Here is a 27,985-nt window from a genome sequence, read left to right on the forward strand (position 1 = left end):
AAAAATGGGTTTTTTTGTGTAAACAAAAATATAGTAACATCTATCGACATAAAATAGAACTAATGATTTCAGTCAATAATAAAATACTCGTCACTTGAACTTATCATATTATTATATAAATTATAATGAGTAGTCGATATCAAACCTTTCAATGAACTAGTTGAAAAATAATCTCTCAATTGAATAATCGTTTCTCTACTACCAAAATAATAAAGACATTATAGATTATAATACCCCAAAATATAAATATGATAAACTACTCTCGATAGCAGTTATGTGTATAAACTAGATGCGCTGGCCTGTCCATTTGGGTCTAGGACAATTCGGCGCCGGGACAACTGGGCGCCGCGCAATCTACTGATAAATATACCGTCGTGAATAATTATAATATGTACTTTTAAAATATGTACCTATTTAATATTATTGTTTATATTAAAATTATTATATTATTATTAAATACGTCCTTTTTTAACTATGATACTGAGAATTTAAATATACATACGTAAATACTGATTTATTTGTACATATGTTTAAGTTCCAACGAAAAGAGAGTTCTTTTATTTTTATATAAAGCCTCAGGCATTATAATTCTCAATCCGCATAAAAAAAACAATATGTTAAGAACAAAATATACCTAGTAAATACTTAAAAACTGATTAAAATTTCCATCTATTTTCTGTATAAAATCGTAACAAACATCTATATATTTCATTCGACAGTGCTGCGCCCATTTGTCTTAGCGCCTAGTTGTCCCATTCCCGTCCATTCTATTGCAATGCGCATCCACACAGTCAGTCCCACCTTATTCATGGTCTTCCTAATACGCCATTTTCAGTGGTGTTGGTACCCATCTGGTCGAGACCTTTGGTGTCCTGTCGTCTGGCATTCTTTAAATAATATGGCCCTCCCATTGCAATCTATAAAATGGTTTGTTATTCAAGCATAATATACTCATTATATAACTAAACTTATCATTGAAAAAATATGAGATTACATTTTTTTTTAATAAAATTGGGTGAAAATATTAAATTTGATTAAGCTAGTAATTTGTATTCAAAGAAAACTGAAATTTTTATAATTGAAGAAAATAGTGATTTATACATTTTTTAAGATATTCTTTTGAAATATACAACATTTGAAATATATATATTTTAAATTGAATATATAAAATACGACGTTTAAAACATATTTCTATTGGTGGTCTTTCACATTGACCAAAGTCAGGCGAATGTTTTTGGTCACGTGGTGCCCACTGTATTGTGAAGGGCGGTAAACGTGTTACCCGGAAAATGTTTACCGTCTATCGACGTAGTGTCAGTGTTTCAACACGTTTCAAACAGTGGCAACATTTTTTCCTGACTGAAAAGCCAGTATTAGGAATAATAATTATATGCTGTTAATATAATATTTACTGTCTGATACTTTTAATCAAAAATTTAAAAATGTCTGTTGACTTTTTATATATCTGGCAACAATAATTGTTTCCAGCTATTGTAAACCTTTTTACGCTTCTTCTTGCATGCAAAATAGTTTAATTGCACGCATGGTTAACTACAGTCGTAAAAACGGAAACAATAACTTCAATATTTTTTTAATCAATTGGCTGCGTTAATGTTACATGTAATTAAATTTAATTCTGCTTTTTATGCTAACAGAATTCTTTGATTTAGTGTTACGTCAATAAAAAAACAATATTTTTTGAGGTGTATTCTTTTATTAGGTTCAATAAATAAATTACATTTATAAAACATTATTAAAAATTCAAACATTGAAAACTATAGTGGCACTAATAAAAATCATTCCGAAAAATATCTAAGTATAAATAATTCTTACCAAATTTAAGACACATTGATGTCTTTAATAGATAATATGTACATAGGTCCTGAGTTTAAGGGATATACAAAATTGTTTCGTGCCTGAAATACTCATAGCACAGTTATAAATTATTTTCTTATTTCAATTTAGAATAAGCTTTCGAGATGTGGCTGTATAGACGCATCCTCAAAATTCCTTGGACTGACCGGGTGACAAATGTTGAAGTTCTCAATCGAATGGGGAAGGACCGAGAAGTTCTACGTAGTATCAAAACCAGGAAACTACAGTACCTCGGCCACATTATGAGAGGACAAAAATACAGCATTTCCCAACTTGTCATTCAAGGAAACATCAATGGGAAGCGTAGCAGAGGACGGCGCCGCATTTCGTGGCTTAAGAACCTCTGTGATTGGTACGAGTGCAGCTCCACTGAACTGTTCCGGGTAGCAGACGACAAAGATAAGATCGCCTTGATGGTGGGCGACCTCTGCTAGGGGATGGCACAATACGAAGAAGATTTCAATTTAAAATTACATAAATATTCTAGGTAGTTGAATGAACTTAAGCTGCAAGCGAAATGTTTCTTTGAAAAGCATCGTTTTCTGAAATCAACATATTTTTTTATTATTTAATAGGTAGGTTTATATGAAAAATAAAAAAATATTTTTTTATGTTATATTCTTATTATTGAGAACACATTATTTTAAAGAAAAATAAAAGAAAATGTAGAACCAAATGGGATTCAAACTTACACCTTTCACTGTCCCGTTCAATGCTCTTATCCATTAAGCTAACGATCCGCCTATGATTTATGCAAATTAATTCTATTGGCTTAATTGCTATTGACTTAATCTGAGGTCCAAGTTTGTGATATTGTGTGGAAGTGTCCTGTGCTTGTAGGGAAATTCACTATATTTTGTTGTATTATTATTTAAAAACCCCATAGTCCTATTGTATATTATTATGTTGATATTTGATAATTATATAGTGTGAAGTGTTCAATAATTTATCACAGTGATTATAGTGTCAACCTGACAAAAATGACAATAAATTATCAAGGTGTATTCTCTTGTCTCTCAATTTTCTATTAAGACAAATTAATTTTATCATCTTAATAAAGTTGTAAGTTTTAATTTGAAATACCTAGGCCATGAAAATCTTTAGAATAGATAATAATATATTCGTATTGTAATATACATATAATTTTATATTAGATAAGCATCCCAGTATTATACTTTCCAGTAGAGTGCTTTTATAAATAAAATTATCGCCAGGTAATTTAAATAAAAAGTTTTTCATTCGCTATTTTTTCAACGTCTGAGAGAAGTTATTATACTTAATTTTATTTTATTACGACTTGCAACTGATAAGGTTTTTACGGCGCCTTAAATTAATTCTTTTTACGACTCCTGACAACCTCTGAATTATTTTATGTCAATCAAGAAAACTAAGTTTCTGTCTAGCTCAAAAATTACCATAAAGCTGATTTTATAATTATTTTAAAATAAATCTTTCGCTTTAATGGCTATTTTAAAGTCAATAACGAATAAATCATAACTTATATAAGATATTTTTTAAAGTTTGACGTAACTCATCTCTTACTTTCAGTATTAAAATTGTATTTAGACTATCAATCTGCCGTGTTGTCTCTTTAGTATCAATTGCAATGACAGTTGTCAGTTAAAACTTTAACATCTTAAACGTGTATCTATTTACACAAATAAAAGGGAAAGAACAGAGAATATCCGGAAAAATACTATATTAAGCCATCTTAAAAATATATAATATCAATTTAATACAGAATGCAAATTGCGCATTTTTTTTAAACTGACGAGTCAAATTGCAAATTCTGGTAGAAGCTTTATCTAATATATTTTACTATATAATTTTATTAATTAAAGCATAACAGACGATAAAAGAATACTTCAAACATCGTATAACCACGGACATTAAAAATGTGAATTAACAAAATATGGGTCTCAATTTCAATACCAAATCAAGACGCAAGAAAGTTTTTCAATTTTTCCAAAACTATGACTCAACTGAAAAGTTTTCCAAACATATTTTACTATATGTATAATGTTAAGTAAGCATTAAATACAAAGTATAGTGCATGTGTTCACATAAAAATATTTTTTAAATTTAGTATATAACTATGGATGTCTCATGGCTTTAATCTTAATTTGAAAACTACGACGTATGCATATAATATACTTCTTTTAAGATAAGCTTCCGCATTTATATTTTCAAGACAATCACTATCCATAACACCGCAATTTTATTATTCGTATAATTTATAAAATGTTAACCCTTAAATGCATAATGGCAACCCTTTGATGTTATTGTAGGTACTTATTACTTACTAATCGATCACATTTAATGTTTAATATTATTATACATTTTAATAGTGGCACCTGTGAATAAAAACTAAAACTATTTTCTCAGCACACTTTGTCCATTTTACAAAAAAACTGCAATTTTTTAAATAAAATTTCATTCACACAAAAATATAAAGAATAATACAGTTTCTTGCTGAAAGGCAACACCATGATTACAAGTTCTAATACAACCAGAAATAATTATTATTATCAGAAAAAAGCCCTGCATATTATTAATATCATACTTACGTCCAAAATAACATCTTTGTAACCATATTGCACTTGTTTGCACATTCGTTACGCTTGTTTTACACAAGAACGGGCTGTAGAGTTTTAACCGCCGGTTATAACGTTACATTAAATGTTCCCATTGCATTTAATTTCTGGTGTTTTACTTACAGAACCTAATTATATTATTGTTTTAGAGAACAATATTCTCGTGTCGGGGATTAAATGTATGCACGTTTGGCTTATAATTACCGCTTTATGCAGCCGTTAAATTTTTTGATTAGGTCGTATATTGGCATTACATACACCCCTTTATAGCATACCCTTCCGTATGTAGCTAGGAACTAATAGCAGTAATAAGATTTCTTACTATAATCATCATTATTTTTTACTATACAACAAGTAGGTATTGGTCTCCTACAGACACTTTCTCCACCCCGAACAGTCCGGTGTAGTCGCTTTTCAATAAAATTACTTCAATCAAGCATCCTTTAATCGAGAATGGGACAACTGGACGCCCGGACAATTGGGCGCCGTACTGTTGAATAAAATAAATAGAAGTTCGTTATGATATTATACAGAAAATAGACGAGGTAATTTAATCAGTTTCTATCTACTACTTAGTAATTTTAATTCATTTTGCTCTTAACATAATGTTTTTTTATCGTGGATTGAGAATAATCATGCCCGAGGCTTTATATAAAAATAAAATACCTAACTCTCTTCTCGTTGAACCTTAAACATATGCACAATTAAATTATTTACGTGTGCATATTTAAATTATCACCAAGTATTAAATAATAATATTAAATATATATTTTAAAAGTACCTACTTACTATAATTCACGAACTTTTAGAATTTCATTCGATTGGGTGGCGCCCAGTTGTCCCGGCGCCGAATCGTCCTAGACCCCTTTAATCCATATTATATCTATAACGCTTATAAATTTACAAGCCTTTCAATGTTTTTACATCGTCGATGATCTGTTAAAACCTCCGATGTGATATTTTTTAACTTGTTCTGATTGTTTATATTAAAGTACATAGGTCGATAGAATACTATCAAATTTAAAATACACCTTTGGTGTAATATCTCTCACTTATTTCAAGCCCATGTAATTTATTCAAGTAAAGTTTTAAATAAATACAGAAATAAATAAAGCTTCTTAAATTTCCCAAAGTAATAATGCCTAAATTTTATTGTGTACTTTGCTTCCTATTGGGGCTTGTAATTAATCGACATATTTTATTCCGATTAATTAAATTAATATTTCGATTAATTAGATTATTTAGATTAATTGATTTCTCGAGAAATATCTATTTTTACTTATAAGGTCAAAATATTCGGCGGCCGAATCCGTTTGAGATCAAATTAGAGATCTTTTCTTGCAAGATTATTATTCACCGGTGAATTAACCTTTGTTGTCCAATAAAAATAGTTTCTAAAGAAATGAGAATTCTCGTAATTTTGAAAAAAATATTTCATGATATTTAGGAATCACCTTTTCTGGTTATTTCACGAGAGATCTCGATCACAAACTCTTGGTTGTTTTTTTGTTTAAAATTGTTTTTAAATTTACATAGCTTGAAAATACTCATAAACTTTGTTATTCAAATAAACATATTTAAAAAAAAAAACTATAGAAAAACCTTCGTGGCAGATTATATTATCGTACCTACGTATTCTACAAAATAACCATGTCCAATCTTAAGAATATCATGAATGGGTCTCTACAGTTTGGATGTTGTATTAATAGATTTAGTTATAATTTCATTGAAGAAGTAATGATATAAAACATTTGAATTGAATTATTCGAATGAAGAAAACGTATTTTTTTTCGCTCAAAAGCTGAGCATATTATTAGCAGCCACAAAATGATGATTATCAGAATTTTCTCTCTAACATAGTTAGTTGTTAACCATTTTCTCAATTTAGTTGATTTTCTCGACTAGGTAATTTTCTATTACCTACTACACTACTTTCATTCAATCTCATCGCCTGTTATGGTGTTGAAAAGAATATTATATTATATGAATTTTCAACAACATTTCAAAATTATTTATGTTTAATAATCAGAATGGTACATTCTTAAATCTTGTGAATTATTCGTTGAATAAAAGAAATAGTTAATTACAAATTATTAGCAAGTTCAAGTAAGTTACATTATAAAAAATATTGGAGAAATCCACGACGTCGGTTAGTAATTGAAGTAATAGGTATCTACTTTGGTTTAATAAAACAAAAAACGATTGCCAAAGTAGCTAGATTTAGAAGAACGCTGATGAGTAGGTATTAAAAAGGCCAATAGTTAAAATTTGTCGCAATTAGTACGTCGCCTTGTAGCATAGAGGTAAATGCAACGGACGGGGCGTAAACCCAAGAGATGCAGGGTTCGATTCCCTTCCGGGGTGGCTGCCTTTTTTTAAAAAGATTTTTTCTATTGTTTACATTATATTTTCTCAGAAAGTGTTTTTAAAAATGATGTATATTCAATAATTTATTAGTTGAAACCTTCATGTTTATATTCACACTTCGCTTAAAAGCATTCAACTAGAATGTAATTATTTTAATCGACAATTCTATACTACAAACTTTAAAACTAAGTAGAATTTATTTAAAACAATAGAACCTTATTTTCTTTGATTCTAATATTGTAACACAAACCACGGTCTAGCAAATTTAGATATAGTATAGAAAGTAACAAATACTTTAAATAGTTTAAAACAGTTAGAAATCCTAATGTATAATACAATTATTTGCATTGCAATGAGTGCATACGTAAAAAATATAGTAGGTACCTATAAAAAATTTAATAAATATTTATTGTATCAAAATCATCTTTCTCGAAGACGCGTTTTACCTTCACGCCTTCTAGATTGCTCTCGAAAAGACTTCTTCTATATCATATCATTAGCCTCGTATTTATGACGCATTACATACATTCTACACCAAAATAGTCGTATATTTTTATTACTAACTCCTCATGTCGGATGTCTAAGCTACATACCTTTGCGGGGAGACAGTCGTTAACGAGCATCGATGCACAACCATTACATTTTTTTGAGAATATTTGCAGTATTTTTTATTTTATTGATAAAAATAATCATTACGCTATTATATTTTTTGAGTTGACGAGTTATGGAGAGATAAAGTCGTTGTTGCTTATATGTTGTGAAGGGACAGCTTATTTATCGTTACAAGAATAAATAAATACACTAATATACATGACAGCGTGAGTTTATAATCGTGGGTACGGATGTACTGGTGACATCGATATGATCGAGAGATTAATTAAATGAATGAACTGAGAGACTAGACTCGATTGAAATGACGATTGACTATGTCGAGTAACCGGACTCAACGTGAGAGTGATGCATCGAATGACGGACTCGTGACGATAGAGAGAATTTATGGACTGTACTTATAATTTATACTAATGCAATTCATATAATATGAGACCTGTTTGAGGCTTTCACGGTTGTTTTTTTATCGTAGTAGATTTTTGGGTTTCCACCGTGTGTCCTTCTTCCTTCTTTACTCGATGTTTCGGGCTCGTTGCAGAGACCATTATCAAGAGATGATATGTTTTATGATGAAAATGTAGTAAGTATGTGAATGTAAACGTTGCTCTAAGAATGTCAAAAGGAATGCTCAAAAGACGACGTTTCGGCCATTTTATAGATATACAGTGTTTTTGCAGTGAAGACTACTATTTTTTTTTAAATTCATGAATATGGTTGTTCAATACAACATTCAATATCCAAGGAGATGTACAATTGTGGCATTCATTTACATAGAACTGCCCACAATCGATACACAGTGTTGTTGCAGAAGAGGTCTCATATTACAAGAGACATTGACGCAATTAATAAATCATAATATACCCTATTGATCAAGTTATGATTGAGGAAGTGCTGACTATCGTTTTTGCTCCATTGTTTGTGCTGACAACAAAATATAAATATTAAAAATTGTGTCGCCCATGTAATGCTGAGTGGTATGATTGCTGCATGCTATAAACTCATATAAAAATAAAAGGTAAAAGCAAACGTATTATGACTAGTTGAGTTTATACTGACAGAAGCTACATAATGAATATACTTTAGGAGTAATGAAGGAATAAGAGAAAAGACCAATCAGACTCTCATTACATTGAGAGTGAAGAGGCGCCATTTTAACTGGTTTGGCCACGTGCTGCGAATGCTGCATGAAGTTCCAAGCCTGGCTTGCCTGTTCTTCAACCCAATCGGATTCCTATTCCCAAATACTATCCACAGATTATATACGGCAGAGTTACAGAATGCTGGCACGACCTGGAAAATGCAAGGAGACTGGCAATGGACAAGAATCCTCCTTACTCTCTATGATGTGACACTCCAACTAAGGGGAGGACATAGTCGAGTACCTAAGTACATAATTTTATAAATATTTTTTTATTTATAATATCATTTACGAATTATTATTTTGAACGTAAAAAAGGCACCAATTATAAGGAATTACATTAAAAAATGTGATTCAGATTTTTTTTAAGAGATTCAACGTTTACTTGGCCGTCTTGAACATGTCGGTCGTCGTAAGCTTTTAGTCTATTGCGTAAAGAGTTGACTTTTCATCCGGCGGCTCTGGATTCGACTCCCAGTGAGGTCACATTATATTAATATGATTTTCTCAAAGACTGAGTGTTTATGATTGTTTCTATTTTATTACTAATTCCACTACTGTCATTTTTAGGCAACATGGCCTGATAAAAAAAAATATGGCGACAGCTAATTGTAGGTACCTACTATCTGATATCTGCAATGGATTGAAATAATGTCAAACGACCAATAATACACTTACGAAACAATTTCCTTACGAGAAGGCGGCAAAACCCTATCTGGGAGCGTGTCCGGAAACTTGTACGTATGCAATTCGCCGTATCACACATCAACGTGAAATGTGTCGCTGAGTTTCAAAACCCGCTATTACACTCTTTTGAAATAATTAAGATATATATATCGTTGGATTCGTTATTAAAATCTCTACATGAAAATTTTATCGCTTCTTTCAAAAGCCGCTACGATTAACTGTCATTTATGAAACAAAATCAATGTGTCTATCAAATACCGCTATAACACTACTGAAACATTCAAAAACCTTTTTAGTTCAAAAAGTTTTTGTTGATTTTCTCAACATAATGAAAAGGTGTTATAGCGGGTTTTGAAACTCAGCGACACAGATGTTGTATCGAAAATATTTATGGCCGTATATTAAAGACTGTCTAACTTCTTTGAATCTTATAGTACTAACATACAATTCATCTCTAAATAAAAACACGGTTCTTGTTGGTTTACACTTTACAGTAAGCCAGCAGCAAACAAATTTTGAAAATAGCCGATATACTGGATTATTTTTTTAGATTGGGTTAGGTTTTTATTCTTAAATTCATGAATTTTGCCAAAATCAGCTATGAAATTTGAATTAATGTTCATACTGAATCTAATAAAATTGGAGACTGTAAGTATACGGTCATCTCTTTCCGATTAGAAATCTCACAGTAAACTGCGCCACAGTGGAATGTTATACGTACAATTTACATGTAACCATCTGAGAACAAATTATTTTTTATTGATATTTATTATTGAAAATGTTTCCCGTAAGGTTCCTCAGAGATGTGCAGGCCACGACACTCAGACGGTGTTTTATGGCGGCAACTGTAAACCAAATAAACTTGAAATACGACACGAATAAATATTGTGTAACAATCGTAAAATGCTCCCATATATGTTTAGTGGGCCTAATACTTTGCGGATAAAACAAGAAGAGATCTATCCGAGAATCACATTATAAAGAATCAAACATCAACAAATCCGACTACAATACAGTACCAATAAGAGTCAGCTCACTTATTCACGACCCACTCACTTTCAATTTGGTATGCGGGATTTCGAATAAAATTGAATAAATGACTCGGTAAAATGCTTACTTACGTTCCTTGTACTGATTCAGAGATTTTTCAGGTCAAAGACTCAATCATTTTTCTCTGGAGTTAAGTAATTAATATGGGTATTGTCATAAATTAACGCGATTTGATTTTGATTGGCAAATCATTGCTTCAAATTCCCCAACGAAATTTCGTCACTATTCTGGCAGAAGACACTAATTCGAAAAAATGACATATTGAGTTAGTTATGCCAAAATGTTCCTTATTTCAAACTTTACCGTCTGGAAACCTTTTTAATAAATAAACAGTCTTTATTTTAAAGTCATCCTTTTTACGATTAGTTAATAAACTCACACGATAGACCATTTCAAACATTTTGACAACTTCAAAGTCAAATTACTCAAAACTAGTATTCTCCAGTTAGTGTGTTCTGCCAGAACAGAGACAATTTAAATCTTATTTTTAATCGATATTAATATGCATTTAAGTTGCCTAGAGTTATAACTGACATCTTCCAAAAATCGAGTTTTAAGATAATCGCAAAAAACCACCAGAGCACTGTTTTTTGTAATTACGAGCAAAGTATTTTACTCCCTTGAATATTAATGAGTGAATGTTTCGATTTTTTTTAATATATACTCCTACGGCTGCAGACACACAGCTCCCTGATTGAAAACTTTCATTATTCATTGAAAAATGTGAGTTATGACACATGTTTTAAAATAACTTTTAATAGGTACCTACCCAACTATTTTTCTTTATATATAATATGCCTTTAGAATCACTTGGTAAAAAATGACAAAATTGCAAAATGTAAGTTATGACTCTAGGCGACTCGTTTATACTCGTACTTATCCAGATAAAATATTTAAAATCCTATTTAAACATGAATAATTTATTTGACATTTCGAGATAATTTAGAAAATATAATATAAAAATATACACCAGTTTTTTTAACAAGAAAATAGGACTGGAGCAAGTGTTTCATATAATATTACACACAAATCAATTCATATTTAAAAAAAAAACTTCGTATAAAGTAATAGACCTATCTCGACATCTTGTATTTTACAACGTTTTTCTTAGGTCGTATTATTATTTGTCCGGTGATTGTTTGTCCAGTACAAATCTTGCAATCGATTTTTAACTAATTTCCCGACTAGCTAGACATTTGAAACTTTTAGAATATATCAGAACACGATGCCAATGCATTTTTTTAATACTTTTAGCCATCTTTAAGTAGAATTGAATTCATTTTCAGTTAATTCTGTTTTGTATGAAAAGTTATTTCGATACGATTATTGGTTGCTAGGAGGTCCTAACTACTAAATTATTAAATAATTTATATACGTGCGTTACTATGGAAATCAATATTAAATGACATTTCATTATTCAGTATTTCTATCAAATACAAATTTTTTGATCATTTAAGCTAGTCAAGTCAAGTTTATATGATTCAATAGAAAATTAAAAAAACGTTGTATATAAAAAAGTTCTCTTTATCCTGTTATTATTTATATAAAACTATATGAGACGATTTTTTTAATTCGCTTCAAAAGGTAAGCAACCCTTCTAATTGTTTTTATAGTAATATTTTAAAATATACTGCTGGTATATTACTACGTATGTTTTTTTTAAAACGTGCCATTTTTTGTCTTGAATCGCTTATGTTTGTTAGTCTTCTCTGTTATAATTTTAAATTATTGTACAATAAATATAAATATTTACAATTTTTTTATCCAAATAGTAGATATATCAATGTTTGACACTAAAAATATTATTTATTTATTTTGTAGCAGATGGATATTTAAAAAAAATATATATTAGGAGACTCGTATATCTTCTAAATATGTTAATTTAAACGTGTCGCATGTGATGGATCAATAAACTTTTTGACGAAATAAATGTCAGTGCAACGAAAAAATCTAATAAAAATACGCACCGATAAGATTAATTTTATACTGTCTTGGTTCCCTGATTTTTTATTGGGAAATTAAAATATGTTATAGATGTAAATACACTGAGTATTTTGACAGTTTTAATGTTATAATGAATGAACATTAATTAATCATATTAAATTTATTTATTTCTGTTTTATGCTCAAGTTCATGATAACAAACTTAGGGTTGTTGGCACTATGTAAGTAAAATTTTAAAACATAAACAATTGAGCCGAGTCGCAAAATCTGGAATTTTTAAATTTTTTTTTTATAAATTTAAAAAAAAATTTCTTTGTGAATTGGTATCAATCATCATCGTCTCATATCAGTAAATAGGAAATTAAAACCATTTCTTGTGACTTTTAAAAATTAGATTAAATGTCGCTGAGTTTCAAAACCCGCTATAACACTTTTTCATTATGTTGAGAAAATCAACAAAAACTTTTTGAACTAAAAAGGTTTTTGAATGTTTCAGTAGTATTATAGCGGGATTTGATAGACACATTGATTTGGATTTTGAAAGAGGCGATACAATTTTCATGTAGAGATTTTAATAGCGAATCCAACGATATCTTATATATCTTAATTATTTCAAAAAAGTGTTATAGCGAGTTTTGAAACTCAGCGACACACTGATAGACTAGTAAAATTCTCCAAAACGGATTTGTAACTACACAAGCAGGGAACTTAGAAATAATGGGAACTGAAATACCTAACGGGTGTGGAGTAACAGGCAACCGAGTGTGGAATAATATGGGATAAACTAAAACATGTGTAAAAAATACGTAGTCCTTCGTTCTGACATCTGCTCTCGGTTTATACACTGACGCTTATTCAATATTGACATATTTGAAGGTTGAAACACTCACTATTGCGCGTCAATAATGTGTGGTTAATTTTCGTAGGACACTCACACATTCAAAACCTTGCGTCAAAATGTAGTGTATTGGGATATAGCCTATCGGAATTCTATTTCTTTATCTGTTCTGTATATATAACTCTGTTTACTTATAAAATAACGTTCTTTTTTACATATCAGTATAATTACTATATTTTATTATGATAACATTTTAGTTAACATTTAAAATAAATATCATAATAAGTACTTGATTTTATTTATACCAGTGCCAAAGTTCTTTTTTTGTAGAATTTTACTTTCAGGATCATAATAATGTAATATTCTATATTCCTTAATAACCACCGCTGTACTGGATAGCAGATGTTAATGATAATCTAATGCATTATAATACTCACAAGTCACAAGCGTAGGCACCATTATAAAATGGTATAGAAAAAAATTTGATCCGGGGCGTAATTCGATCACAATATTTTCAATTGCCTGACGAAGGCTCTAACCTCTAATCAATAAGCTACCAAGACGGGACAAGACAAGAAGTGGTAATATTGCAAATATTACCTATCTAATAGTTACTATATTTATAATTGAAATCAAGGTTAGGTACCGAATTACTAAGTTGATTCATATATGCAGACAGGATTATTCCAGTTTTGACGTCCTCAAACCAGTGGGAAAGGACCGAAAAGTTTTGCATATGAAAAACAGAAAACGACCGTTCTTCGCCCAGATTATGATAGGACAGAAGTAAAACAATCCCCAACTTATTATACAAGAAAAAAATCAACAGGAAACGTAGCAGAGGAAAATGCCGCATTTCGTGGCTTCTGATATTGATACGACTACAGCTACATGGAATTGTTTTGGGCGGCAGACCATAAAGCAAAGATTTTCCTGATGGCGACCGACATTTAACAGGAGATGGCACTAGGAGGAAACAGATTTTTTGAATCATGACTGGATATACTAACTAATTTAACTACCTACCTACTTACAATGTTTGGATGTTGACGAATTTTATAATATTAAGATTAAAAGTTTATTTAATTATTTTTGTAATTATCATTTCACAAAACCACACGACCGAGGCACTGACATGTGTATTCCGGCAATAATAGTAGTCTTTCAGCAGATCTGAGGTGAGATTTATGCATTCTATTAGTGGAGTGAGACCACCCATCGTCGATTCTATAGCGCTTATTATAATTATAGCTCAGTCTAAGAGTATTGAGATGTGACTTTAATTTTTTTAATTATGTTAATATTAGAATTCATGTCAAACTAAATTTATGGTAATAATTTAATCGCAAATATATTATTATATTCATATTCGCAATAGCCAAAGACTTAAGCGACAAATGAAATTACTATGCCAAACCAAAACTTTTGCATTCTATCTCTAAAACCATATAAGTTTTTAGCCATATATTCCCATAAGCCAGGTATTCATGTAAGTAGGTAATTAGATATATTTTAATAAAATTAGATTTATGGAACACACTCAAAACAATGCGAATCTTAAAAGTATGTTGCCCGGATGTAGGTACGAATTTTGCGGATAAAAACTATTTTGAACGTTAATATATTAGGTTGATACACAGTCGTGTAGCTTGTATTATGTACTTCAGAGACAATTTACCTTATCTCCAAAAATAACACGATCGGAAAATGCAATTTAAGATTTTTCATGCCTTTAACCTGTATGTTACTACAGCTAAAGTATTTTAAGAATGTCGGCTCTCTCTAATCAATATATAAGGTGTGAATTAGGCTTGATAGATAATAAAATAATAATAGTCTATGTATGAAATCCGTATTTAATAATATAATATTTGGTTCGCAAACTTTTTATAAAATATAAATTCAAATTACAGATCACTTAAATATTATTATGTGGTTTAGTATACCGCCAAAATTTTTGAAAACAATAATACTTTTAAATCTACCAATTTTCATAAACAGGTTTAACAATATTCATAGAGTATCTTTTGAAACAAATCACCGTCGAGCTGTTAAAACAGATGTGTCAATTTTGGCAATTTTTTTATTCTTATTTTATATTCATTTATAACATGCCGTATTTAAAATAATGAATTGGTAAACTTCCAATGATATAAACCAACACAATTTAAATATTATATAAGTATTATAAAAAATAATAATTATAGTAATTGATAAAATACTATGTCTTATTTTAATAAGACCATATTACCTAAGTAATTACATCGTTGTAGTACTTGTTATTTAGCTGATAAATTAAGATATCCCAGACAAAAAAAATCCTTCATGCTTGTGCTTAAACGAAAGATTTTTTGCCTCTCATATAAAGAAGGTTTAACTGGTCAATGACAATATTATTTCTTTAAAAAAAGTTTTGGAGTATTTTTATTTCAGTCAAATGCTTTGCAAATAAACTTAAATAATCTATTTCTTCTATCTTAGCCAAAAAAAAATTGAACGCAATATCATATTTTTTTAGATGGGCAAAACGGTTTTCTACTGCAAGTAAAAATTTTAAATTTATTAAATTAAAGCTATATTTGAATCACTCCTATCTCATACACAGAGCTGTAAATTATCTCTCTTATTTCACACACCTGCAAGTAGGTTCATATATTTGGCCGGAAGAACTGATTCCTCAGGCTTGGTTGCAATTAGCTCCGTGATTGGTTTGATGTTTTATTTAGGTACCTACTACTTAAAAGCATACCGTATCAACATGTTTTTGGCGCTCAAAGGATGGAAACATATTATTAGTATATTCATTAATTAATTTAACACATTCGGTTATAATATATTATATTATGTAATCCAAGGTGTGAGTTTCATAATATTGTGTCATATTATCATGATAAAGGTGCCAGTTTATAAAAATATATTTAGGTTCTAATACAAAGAGTTGGAGCGGACCCTTTTTTGAGCTGCTTCGCTCCGGCACCTTATACTTCTGCTCCAACGTCTTCTCCGCTCCGGGTAAAACGTTTTAATAGGTCTTATATTATGTAGCTATAATAAGTAGTTTTAAATAAGGTTCATTATTCGTCATTTTCATTATTAAAGTGTCAAAAAAGTAAGGTTATTTATTTCATCAATCAACAGTGTTGCCGTATTTTAAAGAATTCCAGTGTTGCAAAGTGTCAAATATAACATTTTCATTGGACTTTAGGATGAAAATTTATTAATATTAAAAAAACATCCGGAGCAGGAGAGTACTACAAATTTTCGGTAGTCCGGGTAAAACCCCATTGTTCCACTGCTCCATGCTCCTGCTCCGTGCTCCGCTCCAACGCTCATTTCTAAGGTGGAAAGGTATAACGCAGGAATTCAGCAAAAGTAGCAAATTGATAGAAAAGTTGACAAGCGTATGCGATAATAATATTATGATAGATACCGCCAAACTGATGTTTGTCATTAATTGGAATATCGCTAGCAAATAGATAAATTCAGTCACAGTTATACCAAATAGATACAAAATGATAATTCGAATAACGAAAAATTTGCATTGTAAGAGAATTTACTGTCCATAGTTTGCTTCGTAGATAGTGTACATAATAGATCCGGGTAATTTGTGTGAATTAGACAGGTTATTGGAACCAATTCTTAAATTTCCTAATTCTACTGGCCATTTATATTTTTTTGTCTTTTGATGCCAGCTTCTATCAAATGTTGGTGACCAACTTTCAGTACACCTATCGTAGTCGTAGTAGATCCTCAACGCTTTGTAAATTTAACCACTTATGGAGGCTGCATTGGCAAGAGAATTTCCTTCTACCTACGCTTCTGTTGCCCTCTACGTTCCCCTACATTTTTTGTTTCTTTATTAAACACCATAACATGCGGTGAAGCCCAATTACACTGTCAAAACTTCTAGGCATGAGGAATTCACATATTAGATTAAATAAATATTTATTGTGACTTCACAGGAATCGAACGATCGAAATCAGCCCCCGGTTGAAATACCAGTGCCTTCCACACTGGACTACGAGGACCACTCCATATTCCATTTACACTACATTGGACGAAATCATACATTTCATTGTGAAACATGATATAGCCGAAGTATGCACAGCTTTTTTAATTGTATGGTAAGTATCACGAATATCATCTGTAAGGGATCTTGGCATTACGTTTGAGAGTAAACTGATATTTATTAGCCATATAGTTACCATTTGTAACAAGGCGCTTAAAATGTTGGGCTTCGTCATGCGTACTTCCCTGGTGTTTTCGGATGTTACGGTATTAAAACTTTTATTTAATTCTTTAGTTCGAAGCAGACTTGAGAGTGGGTCTATTGTTTGGGCACCGTATCAGATGAAGTATGGTCTTATGGTGGAGAGGGTTCAGAAGAAATTCTTGAGACTCCTTTATTTGAGGTTGTACGGATACTATCCGTGGCTTTATCTAACTGACTTTCTATTAGGCATGCTTACATACTGCAGTTAGCAATTTAGAAGAAATCTTTATTTAGCTACGTATTTTTTTCGACTTATACGAGGTATAAATGAGAACTCTGCCATTCTGGGCAGTGTTGACCTGTGTGTCCCTGATAACTATCTTAGAAATAGAGAACATCAGTTGTTTATTCTCCCAAGGTGCAGAACCAACCTGCCACTGGTAATGCCAATTGGGAGGGCGATAACTATGTTCAACGAAATTGCTTCGGGTATTGATATATTCCACCTACGTGAGGATGAGTATAGGTGGACGTTATTTTATAAATTTTTTAAATAGGGTCTGCTTAACTCATCCGGTGTATTTGCATGTACCTATATAATTAATATTTTTGTATGTACATATTTCTACTGTTTAATAACATACTATCTATCTCTTTGTTATGTCATGTTGTGAACGTCTTTAACTTATAATTTGTAATGTCCACAGTATGTAAAATAAATAAATAAATTGAATTAAATTGAAATTGAATCTTATAACCTACTCATTGTAATACTCGTATATTCACAGTATGCCGATACAGCCACAACCTAAAATTCTCCAGTCATCTTATTTCCAACTACTTTAATCTACAGGTTTCGACTCCATATAGACTAATACAGATCGTTTAAAATTTAAAGATCAGAACATAATCGAAAATCTAGCGAATTCAAGTAGTAAAAATGTTCCATTCTCCATTGCTCCACTGCCCCGTACTCCAGTCTCAAGTTTCGCTCCAAAGCTATAAAATTTAGCATAAAGCTCCTTAAATACGTTTTGAGAATGTAAAACAATTAATTAACATAACTATAGTGAGTATCAATATATAAATAGATATACATATCTATAAGATTAAATTATATCACAGTATAACAATATAAAGTATCTAATTGGTTTGTGGAATGTAGTTCAGCTCTTTTCCCTAATGATTGAAATATTACCTGAGTTAATATTAAATTTGTTATGTATTCTATATAATATTTTAACCTATTATATAATTGTTTTAAATAATATTGATTAAATATTTTCATATTATTAAGTAGGTACTTATATGTTGGTTTATATTGAGTAAGAGTTAAAAAAAAAATTTATTTGATAATGAAGTAATATTTTTATGCTAAGCATCCACCTATACTCAGTTTTAATGATAATTTATTATTATACTGTTCGAATTTAGTGTATTTTATAATACGACAATTATGAATAAGATTTAAATAAATAACACGTCATTTACTTATAAAAATCTGCCAGTTTACTGTCACTCTCCATATAATATCTTTAACCCAGCTTTACTTAAAAATATGTGACGATATAAACAATATTAAATTTTGATATTATTATTTAAAGTAAAACGTCCAACTATCACTGCTGCGATGATAATTCCTCTAGATTAGGCACTCCCATAACGAAACGTGTACAATTTATATCATGACAAAGTCCGTACTTTGGCTTAGTTGTGTTTGCTCGCTTTCTGTACTAAAATATTAGATTATAGGAGGCCGTTGGACATAATCTCCACCCACTTGTGTCGAATTTATTATGGCGGGATGCATTAGCTCTGTATTACCAAGATCACACACGATCTGCTGAGCTGTGTAATATCTAACTACAAAGCAGTTACGTAGTGTATTAATTTTGAAAGTGGATTTGTTTCATTTAAAATATTATTTAAGGGTTGACGTTTAAGGACTATCTACTTACCTATAAGCTAAATTGCGGGTCTTGCGGCCCATCGCGCTGGATTTGATCCCCGGTGAGGTCACCATACATTTATGTTATTTTCTCAAAGTTTGAAAGTTTCTATGATTGTTACATTGATTTTACTCTACTATTAAAGTATGACTATATCGCACCCTCGCAACTAAACCGCTTTACGTCCAAATTTACGTGTTTTGAGTTAATTACTACGTTTCATTGTCTACCGTTCATAGTATAACATGTAATTCATATCTCTAAGTCATCAAATTCAAGTCAAAACTTCATTCAATATCTAAACATATTTCAAAAACACAGTACAAAAATGTGAAAGTTAAAAACTTCAAATCTGATTTTCTCTGTTTGACGTTTTTTTGGATTGTGGCAGTTTAGTTGCGAGGGTGCGATATATTATTGGCTATTGTAGTATTAAAAAGGAAAAATGAAAATAAAAACAATAACTTAGTAAGACGATACCACACAATCATACTTATTATATGTATTTCTTGAAATGGATCCAAAACTGTAACAAGAGTATTTGATTATGTAATGCAAAATGTATTTTCATGATAATCGTAAATGGTTCCATTATATTATCGCATATTTAAATGTGAAGTCAATTTACCCAACTCGGTTACTTACATTTTGAGCATATTCTCGTATGTCATAGAATCTTATTTAATTTGAAGGTAATTTATTAAAAAAAAAAAAAACATGTAAGTAAGTAAGTAACTCTTTATTGTTTATTTCAATTATCGAACGTTGAATTATAATATTACCTTGATGCATGCATAAAATGTCAAATTGCAATTCAATAGGTAACATAATATGTTGTTAAATTATTATTGATAGTAAGTACCTACCTTAGTGAACAATATAAAAATAATATTAATTTATTGAATCAAAGAATAAGTAAAATATTCTCGGAAAATTATTGAAATAAGAATAAATTTGGTCAACATATATTTTTTTTCTGTCTTATAAATATTGAATGGTATCTACGCCACTGAAGCGAAATCGTAAAACCGGTCAAAATGGATGTGAATGTTAAAAATTTACGATCGATCACAATATTTGTTTTTAAATAAATCTTCCACAACAATAAAAAAATCAGGTTATTCGATTGTAATAAAAAATGAAGTGACAAAAAATACCACAATTTTATATCGAAATACCTAGTTATGTTATTACGGTAATCTAGTCATTCAAGTCTATAGGTATATAATATACAAATATAAGCTTAAATTTGCAACGTTTTTCTGTCAGATTTTTATATGAATTTTTACGCTTAATTATTATTACATACTTCCTGTATAACAAGAGACTTAAAATTCGGTGTACATGTGGTCATGTGGTTACAATCAATAGCGGCTGTTCTAACAGCATGCAAATGCAGCATTTTTCGGTATATCTATGTCTTTATGAATACCTCGCAGTTATTATCAAGGTTTCAGATGCTTAGTGAAAAGAATTTTTTGCCGGCTGACAAAATATGCCTTTTTGAAAACAATTCGATTACCCGCATCGTATATTGCGAATTTGAATTCGGCTAAAGCCTATGAAACCACCTTGCAAATACACTTGAAAATTCTTTGTAGCGCAATGTGGTGGTGATTCTAATATGTTTTCCCTGAATAATTCATTACTGAAGGTACACACAGAGGTGGTATGGTTCCCCAAGCATGTGCCTCCATAGGATGTTCTCGATGCAAAACAATCACATTCTTAAGAATTCTGATGTTTGTTATCGAAAATACTGTTTCAAACCCCTGCGATTTTTGAAACTCAACAAAAATCAAGCCGTACTTTAAATTGTGTTTTATTTTTCAGTTAAAGCTACATACATATACGGCAATAAACAACTGACTCTTTAGCATATTATAAGAAGGTACTTAATATACGTAATGGTACGGTATTACCGATGGCAGTGCAGACTCGAACCATTCATTTTCATTAGGAGTCAGTCGCCACGGCCACTTGTCGAAATCAACAAATCCATCTTATTGTCGGAATGTGCGCGAAATAACAATATATTTAAATCAGCCAATAAGGGCTCGAATGAAGGACCGCTATACTTTTAAATACAACGAATAATAATGGTCAAACAAAGAGAGAAGGAAGTAGAAAGCTTTTTAATTTATATACGATTTTTAGGTTCGATATGAACTATGTGAAATAGAGTTTTCAATCCTGCTCGATTTTTGATCCCATTTTTCAGGAATTATTAATAATGGAATTCGGGGATTTCAGTATTTGTTTTGATTGTATGTTTGTCTAAAGAATTACTTATATTTATGAACTACAGAATATTTTAAAGCTTATAGGTCTTTCAATTAAATTAAGTACTGAGTAGGTACCTACATGTAAATTACAATTTAATTTCTTATAGTAAATATAAAGTACTGTATAATATTGCCGACTTTATAATGTTTTACGATACTATGAAGTTGTAATTAATATGTTTTTGCCTATTCAAAAAAAATGTACGTGGAGCTGCTTCTAAAAGTTGGTAAGTCGATAATTTAGGACTTAGGTATTTAGAGTTAACTACGGATTATAGACAAGAAGTCAAAGTCATCCGTTATATAGAATATGCACATAATACACAAAACATTAGCATTATGCCTTATTTTAGAGGGAATGTCAAACTTTCAAATTGCATTTACTCCATGACATGGTTTTGAGACTTACCAACTTTTGGCAGTACCCCATTATAATACGTTGTTATCCTTAGTATGAATTGATGCAAATATTCAATAGAATATGTTCAAAATATTTTAATTTGATTAAAGTTTAAGAAAAAGCAACCTCACTTATTATGTTAAACCACCAACGTAGGTCAATTAATAGCTATGTTTACACGAATACGCTTTCATTTTCAACATCGGTTCTACTTTCAATTGCGATTTTTAAACCCTTATATTGAATGCGTTGGACGTATTCCTTTAAATGTTTAGCTTATTTGACTTAAAATTATAGTAAGTATAACTTACTATTATAGATTTTTCGCGGAATCATTTGTTTAGCAATGCTAAATGAATTTGTATAGAAATCTACTGGTGATGGAACCACGTGCGCTAGCGTATGCGTTACTAAAACCGCAACCTTGAACTGATTTGAAGCAAGCCTTTGGTAATGCTTCATACATGCGCTGCGACGCATTCGTTTAGAGCAGAAAAAAATATGGACATAGCTAATGACAGAAAGCCCGTCTAAGCTCATGGATGCAAATTCTAATCTCAGGTCTGGTAAAAGGCATGTTTTATTTTTAAATATGTGTTTGGTGAAGATCATTACTAAATAAGTTGGTCGATTGACTTATAACCTTTTCTAGTACATAAGTATATCGATATAATCTCTACGGGGTAGAAACTCTTATTTTGTTTGACTCTTTTTTTTACCTAATAAAATTGTATATATTACAGCAACAATTGTTTCCATTTTTAGGATTAAATATAGGTAACTACATAATATTATTCGTATATTGAAATTAACTGTATCAATTTTAGTATATTTTAGGTCCTAGGATACACTATGTATGTATACGGCTATAATAGTACCAAATCACCAAAAGCAATCATTAATTATTTTTTTGTTTATGGGTTTGCACCCCAAAATGGTTGCCAATAACAATGACTATAAATATGTAGAATTGATAATAATTTCGTTTGAAAAACAATACACATCTAAACGGTCTATTAAATTGTTCCAAATCGGGTTGTCATAGACGAAAGACCATAAAATAAAATACGTTTAAAATCAGCCTTACATAATAAATGTAGATGGGTTAACCTTTTAATCAATATTTATGGAATAATGTATTGCTCCAAAAGACAATTGCTTCACATACGTACTTTTATTTTTTTAATTACTATCTATCAGTTATGATAAATAATAATGTATGGCATTTTGGTATTTATAGTTACACCAGCGACTGCTAATTTAAAATCTCATTTCACTTAAAAATTATAAATTACAACATATTATAATAAAATATAAATAGGTTGACGATTCGTCGATAGTTATTCTAAAAATGCGGCCAGCTGTTATGAAAAATAGAACACATAAAATACTTCCAAGTTAATAAATTCATATAACTTCTCCTCACAATATAAAATTAGTATAATAGGCAGGATCATAATTATTATTACGTATATATAATAAAAGCTCACAATCTTTAAATGAAGTGCTGAATCCTTTCATCTTTATTGTTGAGTCTTGAATAAAATGGATACAATAAGAGTGTTTGCATTTAAAGGAGAACGATTATAGCTTCCTTGCCTCGTTTAAAACGATCAATTACCATATCAATACTCGAGAAGCAATCGAATATATTATTAAAATGCATTTCATTTGTGCAGTGACTAAGTAAATTCTGGGCCTGAGAGATAAACTGGGTTAACTAAAACTGGAAACTGTTTCAGTTGAGTAATTAAATAAAAAAGTTATTAGGAAATTAACTCATTTAAAATGCATGTAAAATATACATAATATAAATGCATACCGTGTTTTCCACTAACAAGTTACACATCAGTTTTTATATTTGATAACATAATATACCAGAGAGATAGATACTATGTTTTTAGAAATATTCACTGATGAAAATTTTGTTTTTTCTTTGACTGAAAAAAATCGTTACACTGCAATAATATTACTTTTTATTCACAAATATATTGCTAAGGGTATACGATAGAAAATATTGTTCAAAGTGGCGCATTTTCTATTTAAGCGCTTATAAAATAAACCAATGCTACCAGATGAAAACGATTCTAAAAATCGGGTGATTTTAAACAAAACAAATATAAAAAATACTATACTTTTACATAAATAAACGATGCCCGAGTAATTACAGTGTCGGCTTATAATGTCAAACTTATGCTTGGCAAAATTCACATGTTGTTTTTACGTGTGTTTGGACCCAGATTATGGACCTAATAAGTTGAGCAAGTGGTTTACATCAATTTCTCAATAAATAAATAAATAACAATAATTACAAGATAAAAAGAACTTTTTATATACAAGGTTTTTAAATTTTCTGTTGAATCATATAAACTTGACTTGACTAGCTTAAACGATCAAAAAAAAATGTACTTGATAGAAATACTGAATCATGAATTGTATTATATCGATTTCCATAGTAACGCACGTATATATTATTTAATAATTTAGCTGCTAGGACCCCTAGCAACCAATAATGGTATCGAAATAACTTTTCATACAAAACAAAATTAACTAAAAATGAATTCAATTCTACTTAAAGATGGCTTAAAATTTCTGTTGAATCATATAAACTTGACAATTCTATGTATTAATAAAAACTTTTTATTGTACTTGATAGAAATACTGAATAAATATTATAGAATACAGAAATATCATTTTAACATTTCATATTGATTTCCATAGTAACGCACGATATATATTAATAATTTAGTTGCTAGGACTTACTTAGTAACCAATAATAGTGAGTAGTAAATATTACTTTTAACGATTTTTTTCCGAAACAAAACAGTTGAAAACAGCAAAATGAATTCAATTCTACTTAAAGATGGCTAAAAGTATTAAAAAGATGCATTGGCATCGTGTTCTGATATATTCTAAAAGTTTCAAATGTCTAGCTAGTTGGGAAGTTAGTTAAAAATTGATTGCAAGATTTGAACCGGACAAATAAGAATACGAGTTAAAAAAACGTTGTAATAATAAAAATCAGTTAATAGAACCTTCATTTTCTGGATCTTATTAGGATCGAACATGCTAAAAAAAACTTTTTAAATTCTAACTTAACACAAAAATAGTCAACGTGTTAATCACTGCATATTACCATAGCTTTGTTATCCCTGCCCTATGCTTTTATACCATAGCATGATATTGCATTTAACTTAGTAGAAATACTGGAAATTCATATCTATACCAATTATTTTCAAATCTGAAATTTTCCCCTATTTAGAACGAATGTATTGTTCTAGGTATCTACCCACTTTTACCATAACACAAAGCCAAAGCTTTATATTATATAACTTAAATCAGTTATTCGTGTAATTTTTTTCAAAGCACGTTTGAGAAATTTTTGTACGTTTCTCGCCTCGTTTGTTGAAATCAATTTTCTTTTGTTATTAACGGAAACATGTTACAATTCAAAATTCGAATTTTGAAAGAGATCGTGACTCACAAATTTACAAAAACAAAGGAATTCTTGTTGAAATTTAATTGATACGAAACAAAATTTTCGTATGTAGACACAACGAATAATATCAAATGGAAGGTTTCACAGGTAATAATTATTGTGTTTGAATAATATATTGTTTTGAATACAGTTAGATTCTGTTTTTCTCTTGAATTGTGATACAAAACTTAACACATTTTGCGATGAACGTAATTTAATGTTTTAACATATTTAAAAATAAAAACATAGAAATGAATATCTTTTTGTGTTTATATTCATTAGTAAAAAAATGATTCCCAATTGATATTTTTTATTTTATTTATTTTATTGTTATTCAGAAATAGACAAACATTCAAATTCACTGCCATATTAACTTATTTAACTGGATCTATGCCCAAATTATTAAAAATCTTAAAGGAAACTCAATTTATGTTATTTGTCATAAAATAAATCAAATAATATTTATGTACGGTATACAAATATTGCTCATTAGTAGCATAGTTCACTCACTCACTCATTTCACCCAGTCAAGCCCCAGCATTGGGGAATATGACAAGCACAATTATACTTTCCGCCACTTCCCTCGGTGCATCGCCAACTCGCCCGCCTCCCGCCATGCCTGACCTGCAGCGCGTAGTTTGCTTTTGTAGCACCGCTGCAAAGGGTTGATCGCAGCGATAGAACCCTTGAGGTTGTGCCACTATGGTAAAGAGTGTCACGCACTTTGACTGCATCCGGAAAACATATCCCAGCGACGTGAAACGTTTCTTCATGATTACTTCAATCACTGAGGGCTGCCGTGTCTGCTCACGAAATCGAGAATTTGTAACGCTGACGTACCAATGTACCCCTAAGATTCGGTGGAGACATCGATTCTGAAAGCTCAAAAGTTAAAAAAACCTTTAAAGCTCAGTAAAATGGCACAGATTTGGAAGGAGTGTGTGGTGGCATAGTGATTATTAAATTTTACTCATTTTTGCAATGATTAGGACTAGTAGTTTTTACGCCTTTATTTTAATGGTGAGTGGAATAATACAATTAATTGCTATAGGTAGGGTTCAATTATTGAATAACTATGAATATTCTGTGTTTTAAAAATATAAGTATTTTCTTTTATATTATGATATTGTGTCTCAAAGTTATAGATAGTTTGAATTATCAATTAATTTTTATATTTTTAGTAATTTTTATCTTATTCTCTATGACTGTTTATGTAATATAGTTTAATTTTTTATTAGTTTTATTTTCATATGTTCCTCGTCATCTACAAAATATTGTATAAATTTGTACAAATTGTCAGGTACATTCTATATTAATAAAGCTACACGCATTAATTTCTTAAAATACATTGGTGTTGAATTAATTATTTTTACGTGGGTTCACTGTAAGGCTTTATATGATTTTCGGCCTGCTTAAATAAAAATCTTTTTTGAAAACGTACTTACTTCGCTTTCAAGTTTGAATGGAACTGTGTGGGATTAAAAAAAGCTCGTTTTGGCTTCCTACAATATTTAAGAGCTTTTCCTTTATGAAGACGTGCCTACGCTTTTGAATAAGATATCATCCGTATGCGGCCAAATCGTATCGTATTAAGAGATTATTATAATATTTTTTTTATGTTTTCGCCACAATTTATCTATCGACAAACAATGGCCTCCTAAAATTGTAGTCGAAATGCTATATCATGTAGGTACGTATGCCTGAAACAGCTGTCAACGTAAATGACTCAATTACAGTAGAATTGACAAAAATACTTTTGTTTCAAAACTATCACTTATCTCCGACAAAATTAGGTTATTTTGAGTACCGATTCAAAAGCAGTATTAAATATGTCTTATATTATAATATTTTCACTGTGACATATAAAACATAAACAAACATAGTATGTTACCATTTCGTATGAATTGTATTGCCATAAAAAATATGAATTCAGAACGACCATAATATCTTACTAGGTTGGTATACAGGATCCATAATTCTTGAATTAATGCATTTATATCAAATACTTATTTATAATTAGTATTCTTGACAATTGAAAAAATATATAAGTCTCGCGCGGCGTAAGCGTTGGACTATAACGCCGTGGTTCCCAGGTTCGAATCCTGGGTCTGGCAAGTACACAATATATTGTTTTTCAATGTGTGTGTAACTCAGGGTATGGACCTAATAGCTTGAGCAAGTGGCTGACATCCATTTTTCGTAAAAAAACAAAATAATACAAACAACTACTCCGTGGAGGCCCATATGATCCTAATAAGATCGTACATGGTCGAAATAAAAATATATGTGATACAGAAGATTTTTTTAAAATGGCTACAATAATAATGATAAAGTAACGCGATATGACATCCCTATTTAAGAGTTTATCAAATGACAAATTGACGTTACTTCTATTTAATGCAACTGGGTACTTCATGCATCTCGGGTTACAGTGACATCCCTAGGAAAAGTACCACGATTAAGCAGATTTGGAATACCTTTTTATTTTTAGTTTTGAATTGTCTACAAACGGGTATCTAATTACGTATTTTTTTATTAATTTTCGGCTACCTATCTTAA

The sequence above is a fragment of the Rhyacophila brunnea genome, unplaced genomic scaffold (assembly GCF_057557595.1).
Source record: "Rhyacophila brunnea isolate RB1 unplaced genomic scaffold, BYU_Rbru_1.0 scaffold_14, whole genome shotgun sequence".
NCBI classification, from domain to species: Eukaryota; Metazoa; Arthropoda; class Insecta; order Trichoptera; family Rhyacophilidae; genus Rhyacophila; species Rhyacophila brunnea.